The sequence below is a fragment of the Rutilus rutilus genome, assembly GCF_951802725.1.
Source record: "Rutilus rutilus genome assembly, chromosome: 6".
NCBI lineage: Eukaryota > Metazoa > Chordata > Actinopteri > Cypriniformes > Leuciscidae > Rutilus > Rutilus rutilus.
In genome coordinates this window covers 25,997,692-26,021,370 of record NC_140214.1, presented here as the reverse complement: position 1 = coordinate 26,021,370, position 23,679 = coordinate 25,997,692, and the positions used below count along the sequence as shown (strand labels likewise).

The 23,679-nt window shown below is 36.9% G+C and overlaps 1 protein-coding gene across 2 annotated transcripts in view; it reads right to left on the bottom strand.

The window, feature by feature from the left end:
* Positions 1–18,184, bottom strand: part of pbx1a (pre-B-cell leukemia homeobox 1a) — a 125,732-nt gene extending 107,548 nt beyond the window's left edge. For both annotated transcript variants that reach the window (XM_084410568.1, XM_084410570.1), the window contains exon 1: positions 18,013–18,184. The gene's annotated coding sequence lies outside the window, so the exon portion shown is untranslated. The remainder of the gene's footprint in view (positions 1–18,012) is intronic.
* Positions 18,185–23,679: the final 5,495 nt, after the last annotated feature.

Genomic DNA, 23,679 nt, shown 5'->3' with positions numbered 1-23,679 from the left:
CATACCAAATTGAACGCATTACGTCACTCAATCATTCTTGGAATTCCTGAGATTCTGTTAACCTAATTTGGTTAAAATTGGGAGTCTAAAAGATCTTTTGCCTTAAAGTTAATAGGCAGCTCACTATACATAAAAAATATGCATATACTTTATGGCCAAATTGTATTACAAACATATGCTAATTATATGCTGTAAAAAGCAAATGATTTAAATGTTCAAATGCTAAAATATATTCCAAAATGTAATTTTGTAATAAGAGAGTCAAGAAAACACATTTCCAATCTAGAAATACATTATATACTGCCCAATATAAACATATTTAGATTAAAATTTTATACAAAATGGCCAACAAAATATTCTATTGTTTTGCTGTATGGAAGAGCATTTGATTCCCTTCTTAAAATGAATGATATCCTATTGGTAAACCTACTAAGCATTAGAAATTCATCAGGTGGATCTATTTTTCACTCCTCTATCCCTGGAGACGTTTTAGCATATCTATGACTGGATCTCCTCCAATACAAGCAACGCATACATCTGTTTAAAGGATTAGTTGTGAATAATGCTGAAGGCGGAGGCCAGTTTTTATCAAAGGCAGCCACTGCTGCATCCTCAGGTAGGCAATTCCAGAAGCCTGTTTGTCTCTTGAGCTGACTGACCTTGAAAGACCCTTGTTGTTCTCCTGCACCGCCACACAAACAGACTGCAGATGATTTTATTGTTTGCCCTTTACTGTCTGTGAGACGGGTGCAGGGAGTTCGGTGAGCCTGGCGGAGAGAGAGAACATCAGTGGCACCCGGTACGCATTCGATTCCTCTTTGACGCGTGAACAAAACACTGCAGAAATCGTACGTCTGCTATTCCTATTCCGTGGAAACAGAAAACATTGAGAGAAAATGTAAATGCAGGACTATTCTATTGGTATTATTCATTTAAAAGTATTGTGGAGTTTTTCCCCGCTGAGTTTCTCCTCGGAATGACAGTCTTTCATCTGTAGCTGCACTAGCGAGCGTGAGTCACACTTAGACTTCACAGAGGCATCTTCCAGCTCTCCTTCTCTCATTCTCGGAGTCTCTGAGCCGAGTTTCTCCCTCTCTGACTTACTCTCTAACTGTGTTCTCTCTGTCTTGCTCCCTGAGGAAACAGGTTGAAGGATGAGCGGCTGACTACAGCATGTCAAGATCCTGAGAAAAACAGACAGTATCAAATGCACAAGTCAGAGTTTTAATAGCATTTTCGATATCAAATGCGATGATAAGCACTTGGTTGACATCGGCTGCTGTTTATTTAATGCCGTACATTGTCTATGTACCTATTGCCTATAGTTGTGTGTTCTGTGCACATTACTGGAGGAAGTATTGATTTTATGCATCTTTGATACTTATCCACCCAGTGCTGATGGAATTTACAAAGTAGTTTGTCCTATTATAAATGTTCATATGTTCAGCCGAGGAGGTCTAAAAGAGAAAGCTTTCCGTTAGCATTGCCACTAATGGGAAAACTAGGATGCTGCTGGCAGAGGTGTTAGTGAGGCCAGCACGCAGTGGGTGGCTAACCCGTTGGGTTCTAATGCCCCATTATAGTGACGGGGACACTATACTGTAAAAAGCACCGTCCTTCGGGTGAGACGTTAAACCGAGGTCCTGACTCTCCGTGGTCAATAAATAAATCCAATGGCACTTCTCGTAAAGGGTAGGGGTGTAACCCCTGTGTCCTGGCCAAATTCCCTCCACTGCATAAGCTACTTCCACTAACAAATCCATTTCCACCTCAGAGAACAAAAAAAAACAGGCAATTGTGAGAAACAGATAAAACTAAGAAAAAGTCACATTGTGAGATATAGTCGCAGGTAAAAAGTCTGATAAAGTCGCAAGTGAATACAAAGTCACAGTTACAAGAAATCACATTGCAATTCTGAGATATAAATATGAAAATGAAAATAGCAAATTCGAGATGTACTTTCATTGTAACACATAGCGATATTGTGAAATATGGCTGTAAAACTCACAATCGCCAAAGGGTAAAGTACATTTTGGCAAGTCAGTGAGATATGAAGTCGCAATTACAAGAAATAAAACCATAATTATTTTTTCTTTAACTCAAAAGATGGAAACGTTCTTCTATAGAGACATGAAAGACAGTATGCAGGGCAAAAATAAATAAATAAATAAATCATGTACCGCTTAAGCATCAACTGTACTATAATGATATATTTGAATAGGGATAACATGGAGTAAGATTATACCCAGCGATAATAACCTAATAACCAACAGGTGTGCTCGTTAATGAATGTCCATGACAACAGATTAGTGGCGGGAAACTAGAGCAAAGGAAACAGGTTACGGAAGAGAAACAAACTAAAAGTCCATGAAAATGAAACTTAGAGCATAACTGTGACATGGTGTAAAAGTTTTTATTTTGAAGAAAAAAGATCAAATTAGACCCTTGGGGTAAGTATCCCCACCCCCACCCCCGTTTAAAAGTAAATCCACAGTGTTCTCAAGGGGGCATGTTATCCTCAAGGCCCCCCATGTTATCCTAAATGTTGAATGCAAGAAAAATAGACAACTATTTTTGAATGGCTGTCAATGAGGAAAGATGGTTATGGCTGCAGAATGGTGTAATTATTATGGCATCCACAACAGTGATTACAGTCGAAACTAACCAGTTAAAACGTGTAATCATATGGACAAACTAACAATTAACAATTAAAAAGAGAGAAGTCTGGAATTCAAAACACTGCATCAACGAAAAGATGAAAATGTAAACACAAAAAAATAAACGTATTTCACGTTTTAGTGATTAGGCCTACAAGTCAAAAGTAGGCTATTTATTATTCATCACATTTTTTTTTCTTTTCCAGCATTGAGCTGAAGATCACAAATCTTAGGCATGGTAATGTTTTGATATCAGAAATTATTATTTATAAAGTCTGTTGTGCCTCTTGCCTCTCCCTTATTGAAATAAATCATATTCAAATGTGCTCGAAAACAAGATGGGATTTAATTAAGTTATGCAAGCTAGCTGAGAAAGCACAAACACTACAGGATTTAATGGAGTGAATGTTGAACACTTAGCATTTTTATTTTCTTCTCCTCTCCCCCCTTGCTGCAAAATTGCATTCAACTCATTTCATTTGAAGGAATGTTTCTGCCATGATGGGGCTTTTCGATAAGCTCCCTTTTATTGCGCTTTCTGTCTGAGAATGACTAGTGCGCTTTTCTCCCACCTGCTCGCCTGTCACGGTGTCAGCTTGAGTCAGAACGCTGTGAAATCCCAACGCACCGCCACGCAACCGTGTGGAAACACCACAGATGAGAGCACCAACAATGGAGGAAGGAAAGACGCCGGCAATCGGATGAAGATGTCAGTTACACTCAATAAAGGGAGAAGTCTTGATCTGTCATCTTGTGCATTTTGAAAGGGAAAGAAAGTCAGAGAAGTGATTGCATTGATGATGGGGGAAAAGGGCTTTTATGAGTCATTATACTATCAAAATGTTCTGCTTGGGCTCTGAGATCCCCTTTTAATAGCTAAAAGAAACCCCAAAAGTTGACACTTGACAATTGATTATACACAAAAGTTCAACTTGATAAATAAATCTGTGTCCTCCATGATTCTCTGATAGTTGTGATAGCTGTCTCTTTTGGTTCAACGACAATTAAAATCTATTTTGAAGGGAAAAACAGTCTATGTAAAAAGTAGTTTGACAATCTTTTATTATTATTTGTTGGAAAAACTAAAATTCTCACAACTTATTCAAAAGTCATGTGGCACAAATCAAAATGTAGAAAAAACACCGCAAGTCAACAAATATCTTGAAATATCCAATGTTATCTCACGACCAATTCGTAAAAGGTGGCTAATTCGTACGACCTTACTCGAACGAATTCGTACGATTTGTCTAAACCCCAGTGATGGGTAGGTTTAGGGGCGGGGTCAGGGGTAGGTCATTTTTACGAATTTATACAAATTGGGCAACTCGTAAAATATGTACGATTTAGCAAAAATCGTAGGAATTCGAACGAGTGATGCTGTAAGATTGCGTTGAAATATCACATACATTTATATTTTTCATGACACGGCAAAGCTGTAAAAATGTCATGTGGTGCCAATAACTTATGAATTGTATGCACATTATGAAATGTATGAATTAATAAGGATATTTGTACTAATACAATTAAATATATTTGAAGAAAAAGAAACAGAAATATCACAGGTTTTGTATGACATGGTCAGATAGCAGCACTCATAAGAAAGGCCTTTAGAGATGTTGGCCTCTCAGAGTACAGACTAAGTATTTAGGTCTGGCTGTGGTTTGTTATTTTCTAGGTACTTTGGAGCTGAGTAAAGGGATCAGGAGGCGAGGAGTCGAACCAAGGCCAGGCTGACTGATAGGAGCTGGGTGAAGGGGTCAGTATGTGGAGCCTGTATCACCCCCTGACAGCCTGATTTCCTCCACCATTATCACAGCCATCTTTTAACACACCACCACAGCTGTGTGTAATAAAAAAAAGTTAGAAGCAGAGAAAGAAAGCGCTTTTCCCTCCCCCTACATGCCTTAACAAAACAAACAAGCGTAGTTAGATGGGGAAATTATGAGATGATAGAATCAGGTGAGCATCGCCCACCCCCAACAGGACTGATTATGAGAAGTTATGAAAGTCAAGGAAGTTGTGAAAATGGCTCCTGAAGCACAGTGCAACTACCATTTAGACAAAATGCATCTTTTCAACAATTAGCTGGAAAGATATTCAAGCGCTCCCCTATGTAACTCATTAAAAGCCTTATAGGTTTCAATAAAATGGAATTATTCTATTATATTCAGTTCAAATACACTCTTCCTTCAGTCATTTGCTTTCCATTTCATTCAGGCTTTTCATTACTGAAAGGAAAAAAAAAAAATCAATTAAATCGAACACCTGAACTAACAATACTGCCAGGCCAATTTGCAGTTGCAGGAAACTGCCTACGCAAGAATTAGTAATGTTAATGAGGAGATTGATTTGATATTTTTGGCAATCTGAGAGTACAAAGTCAGGCCCGTCCTCTCGCTCCCACTCCTTTTGTTGACTGGTAAATTAAAGAGCTTGGACGTGATCAAAGAAGAAAAATCTAATTTCCTCTTTCATTAAGCCCGACCAATACGCCTCGACTCTATAGCGCGGCCAAACCCTGCCATTGTCGTGCTAATCACCAGCAGAGTCCAGGAGGATTCAAACTTGTTCCTTTGAAAAGACTTTTGTATTTCACCAACTTGTAGCAGTTGAATGTCTTGAATAGCTATTCATTATGGAATTTCATATAACACAAGCCAAATTAAATGAGACTCAGGTAATTATGATTGGAAGGGGAGTGTGCAGTCATCATAATGACCCTTGGGTGATAAGTCTAGATGTTGTCTGCGGAGGTAATGCAGATTATATTCCATATTAATACAGTATTCACTGATTGGGCGCTATCCCAAGCATCCTCGCACCAGCAATAATGAACACAGCAGAGTTATCTTACAGACTCACATTTCTGGATTCACTGACCCTGGCCAATCCCAGAGTGGAGTATATTCATCATATCTGTGCTCGCCTAGACCTCAGCCATTCCAGAGGAGTCTACAGAGAGACTGGAGTTCATAAATCTACTACCTCTCACTTAATGAAGCTCCACATTTCTCTGCAAAGCAAGCTGGGTTTAACATACTGTACGAGTCTCAGAGAGAGCTAATAACTGAGGTCAGACTGGAGGAAAAGTTTCTCTTAGCGACTAAGTCCCATGTTGAACTGTATGCAACAATGTGACAGCTTGTCAACCAGGAGTTAAAGGGATAGTTCACCCAAAAATTTTAATCCTGTCATATTTTGCTCACCTCATGTGGTTCCAAACAGGTATTAGGTTCTTTTTTTAATCTCATTAGCAACTGCATTAAATAATTCAACACATAAAATCACGATCAGCCATGACAGCCAAAGATGTTTGATGTTATTGACCCAGCGCAGTTTTTCTACCCTACTCCTGTGGACCCTCCAACCCTAAACAAGCACATCTGAACCAGCTAATCAAGCTCTTCAGGATCACTTGAAAATCACAAGCTGTAGCAAGTTGGATATAAACTTTGCATGGCAGTGGGTCTCCAGGAGCAGGGTTGAAGATCCTATCTATCCTACAGCACAAACCTAGCACAATATGTCTTGAGGCACACAACGACTAATTCAACTGTATTGAAAAAACATTCAGCTAAGGGGATATGTACACGACACTGTTTTCAACTAAAAACTGAAACCGTATGTGTTTTGGCCATTCATTAATATGACAACAGTGTTTTGGGCAATGTGCATGTTTTTGCAAACGATACAGTTATCGTCACTTCTATCCTCTCTTTCTAATGGAGACACATTAAGAGAGAGAAAAGCTGCATATACTACAAAAGACTGATAAAACGTAGTGCTAGGTTTAAATTCTAGATTTTTTTTGTTCATGTTTTAAACTCTGGCAATCCAAAGGAGCCATGCAGCTACACAACTGTATAGCATCATAGCTAACTATGTATTTTAATGTAACTAACCTTTGTGGATGCAAAGGTTAGTTTAGTGCGACGTCTCATTAAATTTGATTTTGTCGTTCCGATGTCTTTAATTGTTTTCCCACATTTTTTGCATCTAGCCGATTTGACATGTTAATAAACCCAGATGAACGGTGGCTCCTGTCATGTTTCATGGGACTGTTATGATATTTCGGAGTTTATGCGCAATACACAAACATACGTAATCAAATTCTATGACCAGGGTCCGATCTACCAAGACACGTAGGGAAATATATGTAACTCAGATATTATGAAAGCATTAAAATAAAACACAAATTCTTTCTTTAATATCAGTAGTTAGGGATAAAAGAGTCCTTTATGTCAAGTCGAATCAAGTCTGAAGTCATTTCAGGTTGAGTCCGAGTCAAATCTAAAGTCTATTTAAATGTAACTCGAGTCCGAGTCACTAACTCGAGTGCCCATCTCTGGTGTAAACTACAAAAATGCACATTTTTGAAAATGGTGAAGTTGTGTATCCGTATTACATGTTCAGTCAATCCCAGCAAAAACAGAATACTCCCCTAACATTAGTATTTGGTTCCCCTTTGGTTATTTTTATGTGAACCCAATAATAACATTTTAGCAACGTTAATTTTAGGTTTTATTATTTGTAACCATAAAATAACGTTCCCAGAACATTGCAGGGAGGTTATTTTTAAATAACCTAAAAATAACTGTATAAAAATAACAAAAAGTTCCCTAATGTTTATTATTTTTATAACCATATACAGTAGGTATGCGCAACCTATATATGTATACTTGATAACCAAAACAACAATGGCGGACTACACAACTGTGTTTTTGCTGCTCAAGATACTTTAGCAGTTTATTAACACTTCTCCAGCAAAGTGCAGATTTACTGCACCACTACTACGACCACTGGAGACACATTATGTACATCACCAAACATCGCCAACTAGTAATTCTGGCCTCGTCAGCTACTGGCCTGACATGCATAATACAGCGTTTTTAGTCGTTTCCGTGTGAAAGGAGATCGTTTTGAAAACATTGTTGTCTATATGCCAAACTTTTCAAATGCGCAAAAGTAAAAATAGCATGTAAATGTACTCTAAAATATACTTTTGTGTTCCACATTAAAAAGAAAATAAAAATGTTGCTAAAATGCTATGCTTAAATGTTAAAAATGTGGTAAACATTAACCTAGATTGATAAATGGCTGTTCATTGTTTTGTTTTTGTGGTAACTAATGCATTAACTAATGTTCACAAAGTGAACATTATTGTGTAAAGTTTTACTCTGATTTTAAACTTTATTTCACAATACCCTTTTTTTTTTTTACTCTTGAGGTGGAAACAGGCTTCCAGTAAATCTTTCAAATCCTGGAAAAGTCTCAGTGGTCCTCGTCTGAATGGCGCTTTTTAGTTCAACAGCGTTCCACTATGTTGCTTTGTGTAAAGTTTTATAATGCTTTGAATTGAACTGAATCAGTCGGAGAGTACAGAGACACCCCTCAGTGAAAGTGTTTTTTTGATCTCTCTCCAGCTCTTCATCACAAACCAAGTACCTGCTGTCAACGTATTGCATTTTCCCAGGCTTCCACCTTTCGGTGGCCGGTGGGCCGTCACGTCATTGAGCTCCACCGCAGCCGAGAAAGTCATATCTGTCGAATTCAGTGCGAGAGAACGGCTGAAGCGAGGAGGAGAGGAGAGGGAGCGGGAAGAATCTGTGTTTGCCATCAACAACTCAAGAGAGCAGAGCGCCGACAAGATTGATGATCCCTTCCCTGAAAGTAACAAAAGATCTACCGCCCGTGAGAGCCGGCTTATGGGGCCTGATAGACTTGTCATTCTCTTAATAAACGCCACAGATATGTCAGCAGTAGCAGCAGTGCAGCCTGAGGTGGACCCACCCAGACACAGAGGAAGCACCATCAACCCCAAACCCTTAAAATAAGCTCAGAGTGGCCGAGCACAGACTGAGACAGCGCTGGCAAAGTTGATCTTTTTAAGGGTCAAGATTGATTGAAAAGAAATCAATTGATTTCTTAAAAGAAATCGCAAGAGTAACACACTAATTTAAATGTGAAGTAGAAAGACTAAATTAGTATTCAACATGTAAAATGGCTGATTGTCATTTTACATGTTGAATGCTTTCATTACGCAATTGCTAATAAGATTAAATAAGAACCTAATACATGTTTGGAACCACATGAGGGTGAGTAAAATATGACAGGATTTCAATTTTTGGGTTAACTATCCCTTTAACTCCTGGTTGTCAAGCTGCCACAGCCTTGCAAACAGTTCAACGTGGGACTTTGAGAAATTATATTGGTATTGATATTATATATATTTGGTGTAGAAAAATAATTAAATAATAATTGCAAAGAAATAGCTAACACATTGAATAAAACATGAAATTTTGAAATAGTATTTCTTGTAAAACATACTCCAATAATCATTTACAGCCTCGAAAATTTTATTTTTTAGTGTACAAACAATAGTAGAGAAACTGTTTGTTCATAGGGGATTATTTATTTTCAAAAAAAAATTTCATAACTTTCATAGTACGTATTGAATTTGATGAAGACCACTGATGAAGCCCTTTTATGGTCCCCATGATACTATAAGAATCTCATGTAGATTATATATTTCTAGTAGTTTAAGGAGAAGGTTGGAAAATGTACATGCCATATGCCCAGATGTCAAAAGCAATTGCTGTTGTGCCCGTTGGCTTGAGACTGACAGCTCAGGCCTCAGTCTCTTTACATAACTGTCCAATCAGATTAATCCTGCAGGGATGCAGCCTAAATTATGCAGAGACACAAGGAAATGACGAATAAGTTAGCATATCATTTTTTTGTTTGCCGGTGGGTTCCCTGTAATAAAAAAACGACAGACTAATGACATACAGATATTCAGACTGCAAAAACCAAAAATCTTCAGTTGTTTAAAGCGCCCTATATACTATTAGTTTGTTTTAAATGAATAAATTTTTTTTTAATATTAATATTTATTTAATTACATTAAAAATGAAATTGTGCATCCTCACCCAAATACAGAGGTTGCATTAAAGGTATAGTGGAGGATTTGCCCAAATTTTAGAAAAGAACCGCCCTCTCCACTTTTTGAAAAAATGCACATGCGCAACACTCGACCTGCTCCCGAGAGGGAACGCCTATTAAACGTGTGCACGAGAGAGCATGCACGAGCCTAGTGCTTGACTTGTGCCAGGGCTAGCATCGCTAATCATAGCTTACATTAACTTTTACTAGCAGTGATTTTAAATGGATTTCTCCAAATAGCATGCCAAACTTTACCTGTCGAGTAGAAACTTTGTGACTGAGGCATCAGTGGGAAGCCCAACCTGTGCTTTTAGCGCACGCCAGCGTGTGAAATATTCTCCCAAAAACACTCTGGTCTTGTTTCTTTCTTCAGAGGCCTTTCTCTTCTTGTCATACAATTCGTAGACACTTTTTCTCTTGCGACCCTCAGACATTTAGAAAAAACCCGGTGAGAACGGCGAGCTTCAATGAATGGCTGAAACCGTAGCTCACCACACATATACACCTGAAAGTGCGCATGCGCAGAAAGCGAAAACTACCTAGGGACGAGCACGTACGACGGCCTTACGTAAACATATCACCAGAATGATTGACAATTAGGAGGACCAATAGTCTTGATGATCCACCCGGAAAAAGAAAATCCTCCACTATACCTTTAACCGAATATTTTCCATCACTGATTGAATTATTTAGCAGTGATGGAAAAATCTAAAGGCAGTCTGTCATTTTGACAGATTATATCGATGCTGCACTCAAAATCAAATACTTCCCTAACCACGTATGCAAAAAACAGTATGCCAACAGAGTAGTATGTCCGAATGCATATTCGAGAAACAGTAGGCGAAAAGTCCTCGGATGTCCTACTACTTCCGGTGATATTCTGAAGAGCGCATTCACTGGACACTTTACTATCCCGTAAGGCCAGGGGAGCGGATTTATGAATGGCAGTGATGCGGCGCAACTGACGCTGATAGGTCATGTGATAATAACAACATGGCAGGTGTAGTAGCCTACGTCCGAATTTCACTCATACTACCCACATTCATACTATATAGAACATACTTTAACGGTCGATAATTAAGTTCAAATTCGTAGAACCTACTCAGACAGTAAGCGATTTTAGATGTAGGATGAGAATGATCTATTGTAACTTGTAACTGTAATTCCCACTCCTGTCCAGTTGGTGGCGAATTACGTCACATGTCTGAAGCACGAAACATAAAATGCACGAGCCAACTCAATAAATATAATGACACACAATAGAAGATTTGAAAAAGACAAACCATTTTTTATACCTGTCAGCATAAACACACGTCGCTAGACAGGTAGGGAACATTTAATTAACATTTATTAATATTAATATTATATAAAAGTTAATATTGCGCTGGAATGTTGTAAGAATATGTAACAGAGCAATGTGTTTAAAGATATATCCTGCCTGTTACCAGCAGTAACATTCTACAACGTTGTACGTTAACGTCGTACATCGGCATGTCCCCGGAAATTGAGTAATCACTGACCTAATCAGTAAGGCAGGGTCCTTACCAGTGTCTGGATTCATGTAAACGATATACTGATTCACAAGCTTGGGAGCTAGGGAGCTGATTGAGATGCACCCAAAGATGCAAAATCTAATGACAATTGCCACTGTCTGCATCAGTCTCCCTTCATACGTTTGATTACGCACAGACGAGCACCCAGTTTAAGTCATGTTATAATAATAAAGTTGTAATACTTCATGATTAAATAAGCCTAATTATGTTTCTATTCCAATTGTTTTTTATTTAATATACACATTTAAATGATGGCTGTCATAAAAACTGGACAGAAACATATTTAAGAACTGTAAAAAAATATTAAAAAATAGGCCTATATAATGAATATGTAATAGGGTGCATTATATTTAGCAAAATGTTCCTCTCTAGAGTTATTTCTCAGTAGTTTATGGTCACCGAATTGCTTTTCTGAAATGTAACGTTACGTGGCATATTGTTTAAAAGCACTGATTGACCAATTACATGATATGGATTTCGGTAAGTTGTGCTGTATCTTTCAACATACCGTCTGATGTTCATTTATGTTTATTTTGTGCTGTAACAGGTAGTAAAGTGGAAGAGATGATCAGTTCACGTGCAACAGAACTCTGTCGTGCGATCTCCCACATTATGAGCGCCAAACCTGTATTTTTTATTAGAATTTCATGATAAAATGGACAGAATTTAAAATCTGAGACTTTGTTTTATATAAAAAATAACAAAGCGTATTGCGATTTATTGGATGGGAGGCAAGCAACAATGTTCGGTTCATTCATCAATTGAAAACAGGGTAGATAGACTAAAGGATTGATTCTTGGGATTTACGAAACAATATTGTTTCACATTCATCTGCTTCGTATGGTGCTGAACATAAAAAGTCTCTGTTCATTCTGTTCTCTTCATAAATAAATAAATGCATAATCTATAGCCTATATGCTCGTCCTGTAAGTTCATGATTAAAAATGAAAATGTTAAAAAAAGCTATTAAATGTCTTATTATCATTCGAATATGAAAATAAAATTATGGGATTTTTATTTTATTTTTTTAATAATAGGATTTTCACGTCAAAATGACGGACAATGCGAAAGTCTAACCCGACCTCCACCCAAACAACACCATCCTATAAAAGCTGAACCAGCTAAAATGTCTAAAACGTATATTCTTTGAGTTACCAAAGGTTGGGGAAGAATATAAGAAAGAGTCTCTGAATTTGAGGAGTTTGGGGAATATTGTTTTGATAGCCAGAGTGAATCTGAATTGTCTTGAGCAGTAAACACACATGCAACCCGACACACACGCACACGTATATAGACAGATATATAGGCCTAGATGCACACAATAGAAATGAAAGACAAAAAAAACAGGAGAAAAATCATCATCTCCAGCATTGCCATTTTATAGAGTCTGCTGCCATTTACAATATTTTGATATTTTTCACCGCAAGAGCCGCTGTCTCTGTCACAATTCAATCTAGGCCTCTCTCCCCACACACTGTATAATGCCTAGTTAAAGGCAGCAGTGTGTGAAATGGTATTTTAAAATAAATGAAAGTGACTAGGAAACAGAGGGCTTGGGAGATATTACTGTGTCAACGCTGACAGACAAGCCCTGGGATGGGCTGTGAAGTTATCAGGCCAAGGGAGACGGCGCTGGATTAAATAAAACTCCAGTTTCACTGCTGCTGTGTCACCATCACACACTCTGCCACACTAATGTTGCTTCAATACAGGACCATTTTTCTGCAGCCCATCAAGATAATATTCCCGGAGACATAATGAGATAGCTAATGTTTCAGCCGCTCTTTCAATGCATCTCCTGAAATTTCCATATGAAATGAGGCCTTGGCTCAGATAATACAGCTAATACAGGAAGTGAAATCTACGGGTTGATGTACAATGGCGCAGTGATTCCCAACCAGGGAACAGATAGCTTTTAGGAGGTACTTGAAAAGACTGATTTTGCACTGTAAAACCTGTAAAAACAAACAAACACACACACATATACAATATATATATATATATATATATATATATATATATATATATATATATATACACACACACACACACACACACACACACACATTAACATTGAAAAAATGTGGGTTTGGTAAGATTGTTTTATGTTTTGGAAAGACGACTCTTATGCTCACCAAGGCTGCATTTATTTGATCAAAAATACAGTAAAACAGTAATATTGTAAAATAAGTATTATTAAAATTTTCGATTTGTATATCCAGTCTTTGGTGTTACATGATCCTTCAGAAATCATTCTAATATGCTAATTTGGCACTCAACATTTTTTTTTTATTAAGTATTGATATCTTTATTATTAATTTATTATTATCATAATTCTATTAATTCATAAATCTCTATCAATTTTCACAAAAACATCTTACTGACCACACATTTTTAGTGTATTATTATATTATTATTAAGTGACATAAGTGATCACGAAAGAAAATAACATTTTTGTTTGAAAATTACTTATAAATAGATCACACCAACAGCACAATTGTGAGTTATTCAACAGTTCAGTAAACAAGAAGTAATTAACATTTAAGATTAACACACAATATTGCCATACTTTGTCTATAGAACTGTTACATCTGCAAACAAAACAGTTTTGTTTGTGTATGAATAACCATTAAGGAATCAGTTGATTCCTGTAACTCATTCATGATTCATGATTGAATGACTCGCTCATAAAGATGAATCAGTGTATTTGAACAAATCATTTAAACTGATGATTCAATGACTCACTCATAAAGGCAGCATCATAAAGCTTCAAAATGCTGCCTTTCGGAGGACGCATTCCAAGTAAGGAAGCCATCAAGGCACGTCCGAATCCAATGTTAGCTTCACCTCCTGTGAAGAAGATTCGTCCGGACCGCGAGACCACACACCTGTCGATTGTAGTAACATTTTCACAGTGAGACGAGATCTCACGGAGACGTGCGATAAAACGTGGCTTGAAGAAAAACACATGGAGGACGATCAACGCCGTCGGCTGGTTCTGCTGGCGTGAGTGTTCTTTTAAGTGAAGAAAAACAAAGGAGAAAAAAAAGAGTATGGGTGATCTTCTTTCTCAATTCACCACTTTCATGGCATGTTTGTGACTGCCAAGTTTCAGCTATAGAAGCACACAACATCCAGTTGGAGATGCTTGCTCGCTCTCATCGGCTATCGCAGGTATCACGTCAGAGGCAGCCTGATCAAGATTGGGATTGAGCGGGCTCCGAGAGCAGTAAAATAATCGGATAACACCACACAATTGAGGATTTTTTGGACAAAAAGTTGTTTTTGCAAATCGGGCCCAAAATCTGGCTTAAAATCTTCAAGTGAGCCTAAAGCAAAGACTGACAATCTGTCTGGGACGTGCCAGGAAAAGTCCCAGTGCTGTTGGACTGTGTATAAGCACTCTTGAAAAGCTGTTCCGCCAATGAGGGCTATAACTGTTGTAGAATGAGTTAGTTTGTGTTGATGAATGGGGCTGTGAGGGTACATAAGACAAAAAAGATTTGGAAACACGGCAATAAAGCCCTAACTGAAGAATGCCAACTAGTCTTTAAAACAGAAAATCATCATATATTTAAAGTCAGCATGAAATGGAAGTTGCCTCAGGATTTGCTTCCCTATATTGTGACGTATATCGGAGTGAAGCGGCTTATCGAACAAGAAAAATTAATTTAGGATGGGACTTGATTTTGTCCATGGGGAATTGATTGGATGGTTGTGGTTTGCTATTGGTTGATCTCATGTGAGTGACAGGTTGTCCCACATCAGAGAAGAGAGGAGATGACGCTGTTATTTTGATTAAAGATTATGAGAGCACATGAAATTAAAACAATACCGATGTACACGGATAAACCATTTATAACAAATACTGAAATATTTCATTAAAAAACAAGAATTGTCCATTTTGATTTCAAATCATTATACCAAACTAAAGCGATTCTAAAGACAAAATACCAGTAAAACAACATTCTCCCTTACAGTAGCAAATCATGTATGAAGAAGTAGCTGCTTCACCTTCTTTCCTATTCCCCCAATCATATCTTTATATTTACAGCCCTGCCTGTGTCCTCAGGGTCTGCTAGGGGCAGAAAAAACTTTATGCGTGTGGTTTTACCGCAGTCCCTGTCCAGCTATCAGAGAGAAATCTCAGAGCCAATCTCCTGTGTTAAAGAAGACCAATTTCCCCACAGGGAGCTTTTCATGCTGGACAAAGCATATTGCCTTGCCTGGGTCCACACATACTCGGGTTTAAGTAAGAACCGCATGCACTCTGTTGAATCGCAGTGTCTGTCAACATGGCAGTCCTGTCACATTCTTCCCTTTTACAAGCAAAAAGAAACAAGTGAGAGTAGGAAATGAAAATGATATCCACACATCATCTGACTATGATGTTTATGGCCTGATTGGACATTTCACAACTGATTGTACCTCAAATAACAAGCGCTGTGCTGCGACAGACTACTATAAACATCTGGTAGCGATGGCGACAGTTCAGAAAATGCAGATGACGAGACTGATTTTTTAAGACCTGTTTTGACATGTTTCTTGCTCACTTCTCGGGAGAGTGTGGCTTATTCAATTCACTGTCAAGGCTCTATAAATATTTATCTTGCATGATGCAAAACATGACATTAGGGAGAAAAAGAGTGTGTCACCTGGTGGAACAAGAAGAAGAGAGAGGTAGAGAGAGCGTTTGAGTGACAGCGCTACCAGATGTCGTCTCAGTGCAGATTGTCTATAACTGCGTCGGCTCGTACAAACAGCAACATGTACGCTGTACCCTCACGCACTCAGTCTCCCTTTGACAGACAGGATTAGACATTTGAAGGAAGAATATGGACAGATGATCAGGAAAAAAACAGTGCTGCAAAAGGCCAAGGGTCAGATCAATGTTGCTGAAACATAAACAGTACATGAACTGCAGGGAGCAGTACACTGACAGAGACTTTAAAATGTATTTTCCAAATCCAGAGCAATTTTTTATGTTGTCAGCAGGTTGTCCACCCACTGGGAGTTTTACAGTCCCTCAATAAAGCTAAAAAAAAATGTCTGTACACATGAAAGCACTCTGATGTCTCAAAACATTTCTAATTTCACAGCTAGTCCTGTTTAACAAATGTGATATGATAATTCTTGAATAAACGTATTGCGTTACAACGATTTGCATTTTTGTATTATAAATATTCCTGAGTATGATGATCGTAAGCTATTGTTATTACAAATAAATGTCTTTGAATATTATGCCTAATTGGAACAGTCTATTGTAAATTGCATCACTGCAGTGCTTCACTTCAAGGCATTAGTATTCCTGTTGTGCTCCTTACCAAACTCTCAGGTGAAGAGTTTTCTTTTCATTAATAAACATAAGAGTGGGGATCGGAGTAACCTTTTCAGGGAGGATTATGGAGAAAGGGGAAAATAAAAAGCAAAACATCTGCCCATGTGTCAAAAACCATTTCATATTCCAAACATGTCTGGCAATAAGGCTTCTGTCTCATCATGGGAATAATAAGCAGTCAATTATGAATTTTTTTTTCTCCATTCAAAGTAAACATAAGTTTTCTGCAAATTAATTTCACTGCAATCACGGCAGAATTGGACTCATCAGTTCTGTATATAAATTACTAGTGTAATAACGCTACAAACGTTAAACATTTTCACTGCTGCGTGGATGAAAATAAAATAGGAAATTTAGGTGACTAAAGCTGAAACTAAAAATCTTTTTAAAGAAACATGCATTTAAAACTTAAAATAAAGATAAGTTAAGAAGCATTTGTTTCTATAAATGTGGCATCTGCCATGCAGTTATCATTGTATTCTGCAACATTAGTCAGAGCAGAGCTAGACATGTTATCATAATCCTGCTATAAAGCCACAAATCAAACCAGTCCACCGTCAGTTCTTTCATTCAGAGCAGTGCTCAATCACACTGGGTAGATATGCATGGACAGTCTCCCTTGACGCCATTCAACAATAAGCCTCTATTGCAGACCTGATGGTGTGTATGACCCAGCCAACGCTTGTTTAAAGAAACCAAAAGCACAAAGATATGGAGAAAGGCACACAGCTGCTCAAGACATTGTCAAGATGTCTCTGAGATTCTCTTGGTAGTAAACACTGCCATCTGCTGCCACGACCATGCAGGTCAATAGGCTCGTCCATAAATGCTGATTTTGATCATTATTGATTTATATACAGATTACTATTAGATGTCATTTACAAGTATTAAACATTTAATGTATCTATAAGGTTATGTAAGTGATGTTATTTTAGTAGAACACAGCCACTGAATTAGCCCTATAAAGCCTACTGTGTCATATTTGATACAAATTTTGTTGAAAAATCTGTTGTTACTCATTTTTCAAGATGAAAATTTAATGAAATGAAGGAACTTAAGTTTACTTGTAAACTTTTGGGGAACGTTTATGTATTTGTACGTCATCATTTTATTGTATTGCGTTGCATTATCTGTTTTTCCCCCACAATACAACAGAGATCAGATCATAAAACTAAGCATTTAAATATTATCTTACATTTTATTTGGGAGATTTGTGGCAACTGAAATTATATGCGTTTAATGTTAGTGGCCTGCTAATGTTATAAATATCTAATTGGTTTACATTACAAGCTATCAGAATGTCAGCTTATATTTTGGTCATACAAATAACAGCAACTGCAACAAAATGCATAATTTTGCTCTGTATGAGGGGGTGTACTTCCTCCTCGACTCGAGTGTGAGCTCCATATTCTCATTATATCATATGAGCCATAAAAGCATGAAGTTTCACGTATGATACAAAACAAAACAAAAAAAGCACGTTGGCTATGCAAACTTTTCTCGAAAGTTTCGATAAACTAACCTTGCGAATTTCACTTGTCGCGCAGAAGCAACACAAGCTCCGTTTTCAAGCGCGTTGTAGCTCTCTCCTCCAGCGACGAAAAGCTTTATCGGGATTTACTTTTGTCAACTTTTGACAAATGGAAATACAAAATTTCAACTTCAAGACTGTCATCTTGTTCAAGCTCATCTGTAGCGCTCTCAACTTCCGACTTCCCATATATGGACTGTCGGCAGAATGATTGACAGTTGTAAAGCGCATTACAAGCCTTCTGATTGGACAAACCGATCTAACAAATTATTTTACATTATAGTTATTTTCTGCATACCATTCCATTAAAAAAAAAAAAAAAATCGGTAATTTTATTTTAATTTTGTTATTCTTTTTAATTATGTTTATATTCACAATATAACAGGCTAATAAAAAATATAATAATAATTTAATGCAGAACGGACAATGCAACGTTACCTTTAGCTTTGATTGAAGTTCAATTTATACTGTATTTTTTATTATGTTATTATGTATGTTTAAATTATGTTGAGTGTTAATTATAAATGTATATTTCACTGATAGAAAGACGTGGATGAAAATAAAATAGGTAGGCTACTTCAGTGCCAAATCACAGTAGACATTTTTAACTAAAGCTGAAACAAATATCTTCTCAAAAAAGCATGCATCTAAAACATTTAAGCATATATTTAGAGCCTTTAGACCCATTTGTTGTTGATCATAATGGCTCAGTATAGGCCTGTCTGGCACCAGTCTGCCTTAAAGTCAGCGTGCACGACCCATCTGCGAGAAGCCTCACGTCACAGTGTGTGGCCTCACAAACAGACAAGACCAATTAGTGCCTCGACAACAGTGATTACTGCCAGAGCAAGGCTGAGACACACACACTCTCTGTCCCTGTCATCCATCTCATGCTCAAAATCACATGTGGCATTTTCACTGATGATTTTTATTGGGTCGCTTACCCAGCTCCATCTGTAAAGTGTACTCCAATGTGTCCACGTGGCTACTGGAGTGCTGCAAAGCAGGCTGGTTATGTGGACTGAGCAATCCCAGCAAACTTGGATTTGAATTTCATTTGATTGTAAGCCAATGCTACAAATGTATCACAATGTGTTTAATACAACCCATTGGAGAGGTGTGTTTTTATAAGTCAAATATTACATTGTAAAATGCTTGAAATTGATAAATGCAAGGCTAAAATTTTGTGTAAAAATTATTTAAAACACAGATTTCACTGTGAAATGTCATTGCAATTTAAAATAACTGTTTTCTATTTTTATATATATGAATATTGTGATTTATTCCTGTGATGGCAAAGCAGAATTTTCAGTGTTACACGATCCTTTAGAAATCATTCTTAAATTCCGATTTGGTGCTCAATTATTATCATTTTACTCCAGTTATTATCCATAATTTTTCCCGAGTTTTGACTGGTGTATATTTATTACTGTTGTTGTTGTGTTGATGATGATGATCAATAACAAATTCATAAAATAAATTATCACTTTTGTGAGGCCATGAAATTTGTGAACTGTGAAAGACATGCCACTCAAAACGCTGGACGTTCACCACACACCCCCCAAAATGACTTTTCATAAACTGAATTACTTGGTGGATGAAAACCCATTCAGCCATTATAATAAGCTGTATAAAAGACTAATAAAAATAAAAGCGTATTATTAGTTGCCACTGAGGCGCAAACAGATCCTCAAGAAATGCTTCGGTAAAAAATTACAATGTAAAAGGCACATTAGTTTTGGAAAACCCTATCAAAAAGTCACGCCATGCATAATAAAACATTGGCCTCCTTATTTAATTAGTTTCAGGAGCTTGAACACAGAAGAGTCTGCTGTATTCACACATCCTTGCAGAGGCCATCATAATAACTACATCCAAATAGTTTCTGAAGCTATCAGACAAAAGCTATATAATTTCCATTTTTATGTAAACAAAAACACATTTCCAGATCATAAACCCGAACCGATGACAGCCTACAGTTTTAGAGCTAAAAATCTATGAGACAGGAATGTTAAGGAACAGAGCCCAAGGCCTTAAATAAGACAACATTTGCCCTTGAGGGAGTGCATCACGTCTTTGAGGGAAAGAAAGAGAATGAGTCGTTCACCATAATCATTATAATGTTTGACAGCCCACCTTTTCACATGGTACAAGTACAAAGGTATACTATTTTTATACTATTATTACACTATAATTTTGAAATAAATCAATACTTTTATTCAGCAAGGATGCATTGAATTGATCAAAAGTGACATGTAAAGACATTAATACAAAAGATATCTTTTTCAGATAAATGCTGTTCTTGTAAATCCTGAAAAGAATGCACGATGGTTTCCGCAAAAATATGAAGCAGTTATTGATAATAATAAGAAATGTTTCCAATGTTTGAGTGCAAATCAGCATATTAGAATGATTTCTGATCATGTGACACTGAAGACTGGAGTAATGCTGCTGAAAATTCAGCTCTAAATAAAAATATTTAAAATATATTAGAATACAAAACAATTATTTTACATTTTAATACTATTTCACAATATTACTGTTTTTACTGTAATAAAATGTGTGTGTGTGTGTGTGTGTGTGTGTGTGTGTGTAACATGATGAAACATGTCTTGGTTGTTTAAAGTGAAACCTACAACCTACAAATCTTATATTATACACTAACTCATAACTTTTTTTTATTTTCTTTTAAACATTGGGTAAAAAAAAAACAAGGCACCCAGACAACATCTGCATATTGCATACACAAGTAAATACCATAAAATTTTCTTTCTTGATACAAACAGCTCAATATGTCTCACACAAACACATCTGTGTCCATTAAATTTTTACACTCTCCGAACTCGTCCACCAAACATCTGCTGGGAGATATGTGCGGTTTATGGCAAGTTACGATCCAGAAATATGCTGTAAATAGAGATACAAGGCCTGGATGCCCAGCACTAGAGTGAAAATCATAAAATAAAACAACAAAGCAGCAGGAACATCCTTCTGAATAAAGTTAGCTTTATAATAAAATGATAATGAGGTGCCATTACCATTAACAATATGAATGTTACTCCCTGGATATAATCAAAAGAATGTGATGTAAATGATGGCACACCTGCGCTCCAAGAGTTCTGTGCAGATTTGACGACCAGACTCTCTGCAGTTAGCAGGCCATTAAAAATCATCTTTAGGAATCGAGGAGAAGAGGCCCTTGCTGAAGGGTGTCATTGTAAAAAGACCAGTAGGATCATGGGTAATAGCTTGCTTTAAATTGATTATCTATCTTTTGACGCATGATGTTAGTTTGTCTAACATTATCTATCCACTACGACAGTTCCCAACCAGAGAGACAGTCTCCACTAGGGGGCCTCAGAACACTTCCAATGGGACCACAAGAGGGCTTGAATGTATTATTATTATTATTAAATATACTAAAATGATTTAAAATGACAAAATAAGGATAAAAAGTTATAAAACTTAAAGGGATAGGTCACCGAAAAATGAAAAAAGTAAGACTTTCGTTCAACTTTAAAACACAAATGAAGATCTGTTTGAGGAAATCTGTCCCTCCATTGACAGCCACACAACTGACACTCTGACACTTCAAAAAGTTAATAAAGAGGTCGTAAAAACGAATCCATATGAATCGAGCGGTTTAGTCCAAATTTTCTGAAGGGACACGATCACTTTATATGCTAAACAGACTGAATTTAGGCTTTTATTGGTCGATGGAGGGACAGAAATCACTCAGATTTCATCAAAAAGATCTTCAGTTTGTGTTCCGAAGATGAACGAAAGTCTTACGGGTTTGGAACGGCATGAGGGTGAGTAATATAAGTATATACGTTTTTCTATACACTCCTAAAAATAAAGGTTCCAATAAGGAGGTTTCCACAGCAACGTCACATAGGATCCATTTTAGGTTCTCCAATAAAACCCAGTTATTCAAAGAACTTTTTTTAATTTCCACTATAAACAACCTTTGGTGCAATGAAAAGATTCCATGGATGTTAAAGGTTCTTCATGGAACCACTGATTCCAATTAAGTATAAATTATAATTTATATAGCTGACAACAACCATATCCTGAAATCACAAATGATTGAAATAATCAAGTATTGATTAGTAATTAATTATGAACTCTGAAGAACATTCACTTCCTGAAACTTCTGGAATTTCCTAAATCGTTTATACTTATTATTTTATTAAATTGAATTATATGTCAACTGTTTAAACAGTAGAAATAGCTTAGAGTAGCATTGTCTTGATCAATGGAAGAGCCTTAGATTTACAAAGAATCCAAGATTTTCACTGCCCTTTTTTACGTTCACAGTCTGAAAAGATACAGTACGGTACAGTATGTTTTTCATAAACAATAAAAATCCTCCACTCAGTCCTGCCAGTGGTAAGGTTTGTATCCACAAAACCATAATCTTCAGCTGTACTGAAATGTTTTCCCACTAGAGGGAGCCATTTTGCATACACTTTCCAAGCATCTCTGATCGACCTTTTTAAAGAGAATTTGAGACATTTGTAAAAACAATAAAAAAAAAATAATGCTAATTCATCTGTGTTTTGGAAATATCAAAGAAGCAAACTACATACATGCACACTGGTTCACGCAGGTAGTTAGTTCTTTTAAATTGAAGTTAATGAAGTAAACTATGGAGCAGTGCTTCCATAAATGACAATAGGCCATTTTAACAGTTTAACTAAACTGGCATCTGTTTTCTTTGTCTAAAAAAGATTCCTAGTTCAACTTTTCCAGCTGCTTCCACAAGCACAGATGGTGAAGCTGAACTCTAAGGATGAAGACCGTCCTGGCTTTCAACTTTTTGGGTGGCTTCTTTTCTCTGAAACAACCGTGGCTTTGACCTCCATTTCCACTGCACAGGAAAACCACCAACAGTGTCCTGGTGTGTCTTTACACACTGCCTCTCAATGTTTAATTTCTGTGCCAGGTCATCACTGGTCTCTTGAGAGAACTGATACTGGGCATGCAGCTGTCTAGCGTACTTTGGCCACAGCAGATACTGAGGCAGCATATTACTCTCACTTCAAAAGCAAAATAAGGTTAACTAGTTTGGCATATTTATTAAAAAATGTAGTCACCTATGGCAAACTGATTGCACTATTTCATTTAGCATGAGCAATATGAGTACATTTTGTACAGGTCTCAACCAGGGGGAATGTCACCATGACACCTATGGTATAGTGACAGTGGAAGTGGACCTACATTGCATGATTGTTATATAATGTTTTGAAAATGACAATCGTTCTGTGTCCCGGACAAAGACACTGGCCTTACATTTCATTTTAGTGCCTCTGTAAGGGAATTTTGATATTGTAGTCCCAACAAACAAACAACTAAATATAGTTTCAGTTACAGTTGTGATTTATATTTTTGATTGCATATTTTGAATTAGTATACCACCAGTGACTGGATAAAAAATAAATAACAACACTAATGCCGAATTAATTTAGGCTTATTCATTCACTGTCGCTTTGAATCAAAAAAAAAGTTTAAACTTTGTGCATCATATACAATAAAGAGGAACAGACTGAGTATTTGGGAAAGGATTGCAAATAAAGCCATTTCAAAAAATCTTAAAAACAGAGTGTTACTGTAAGATAATTTGATATATCTAGACTGGATTATTTGTGCTATACA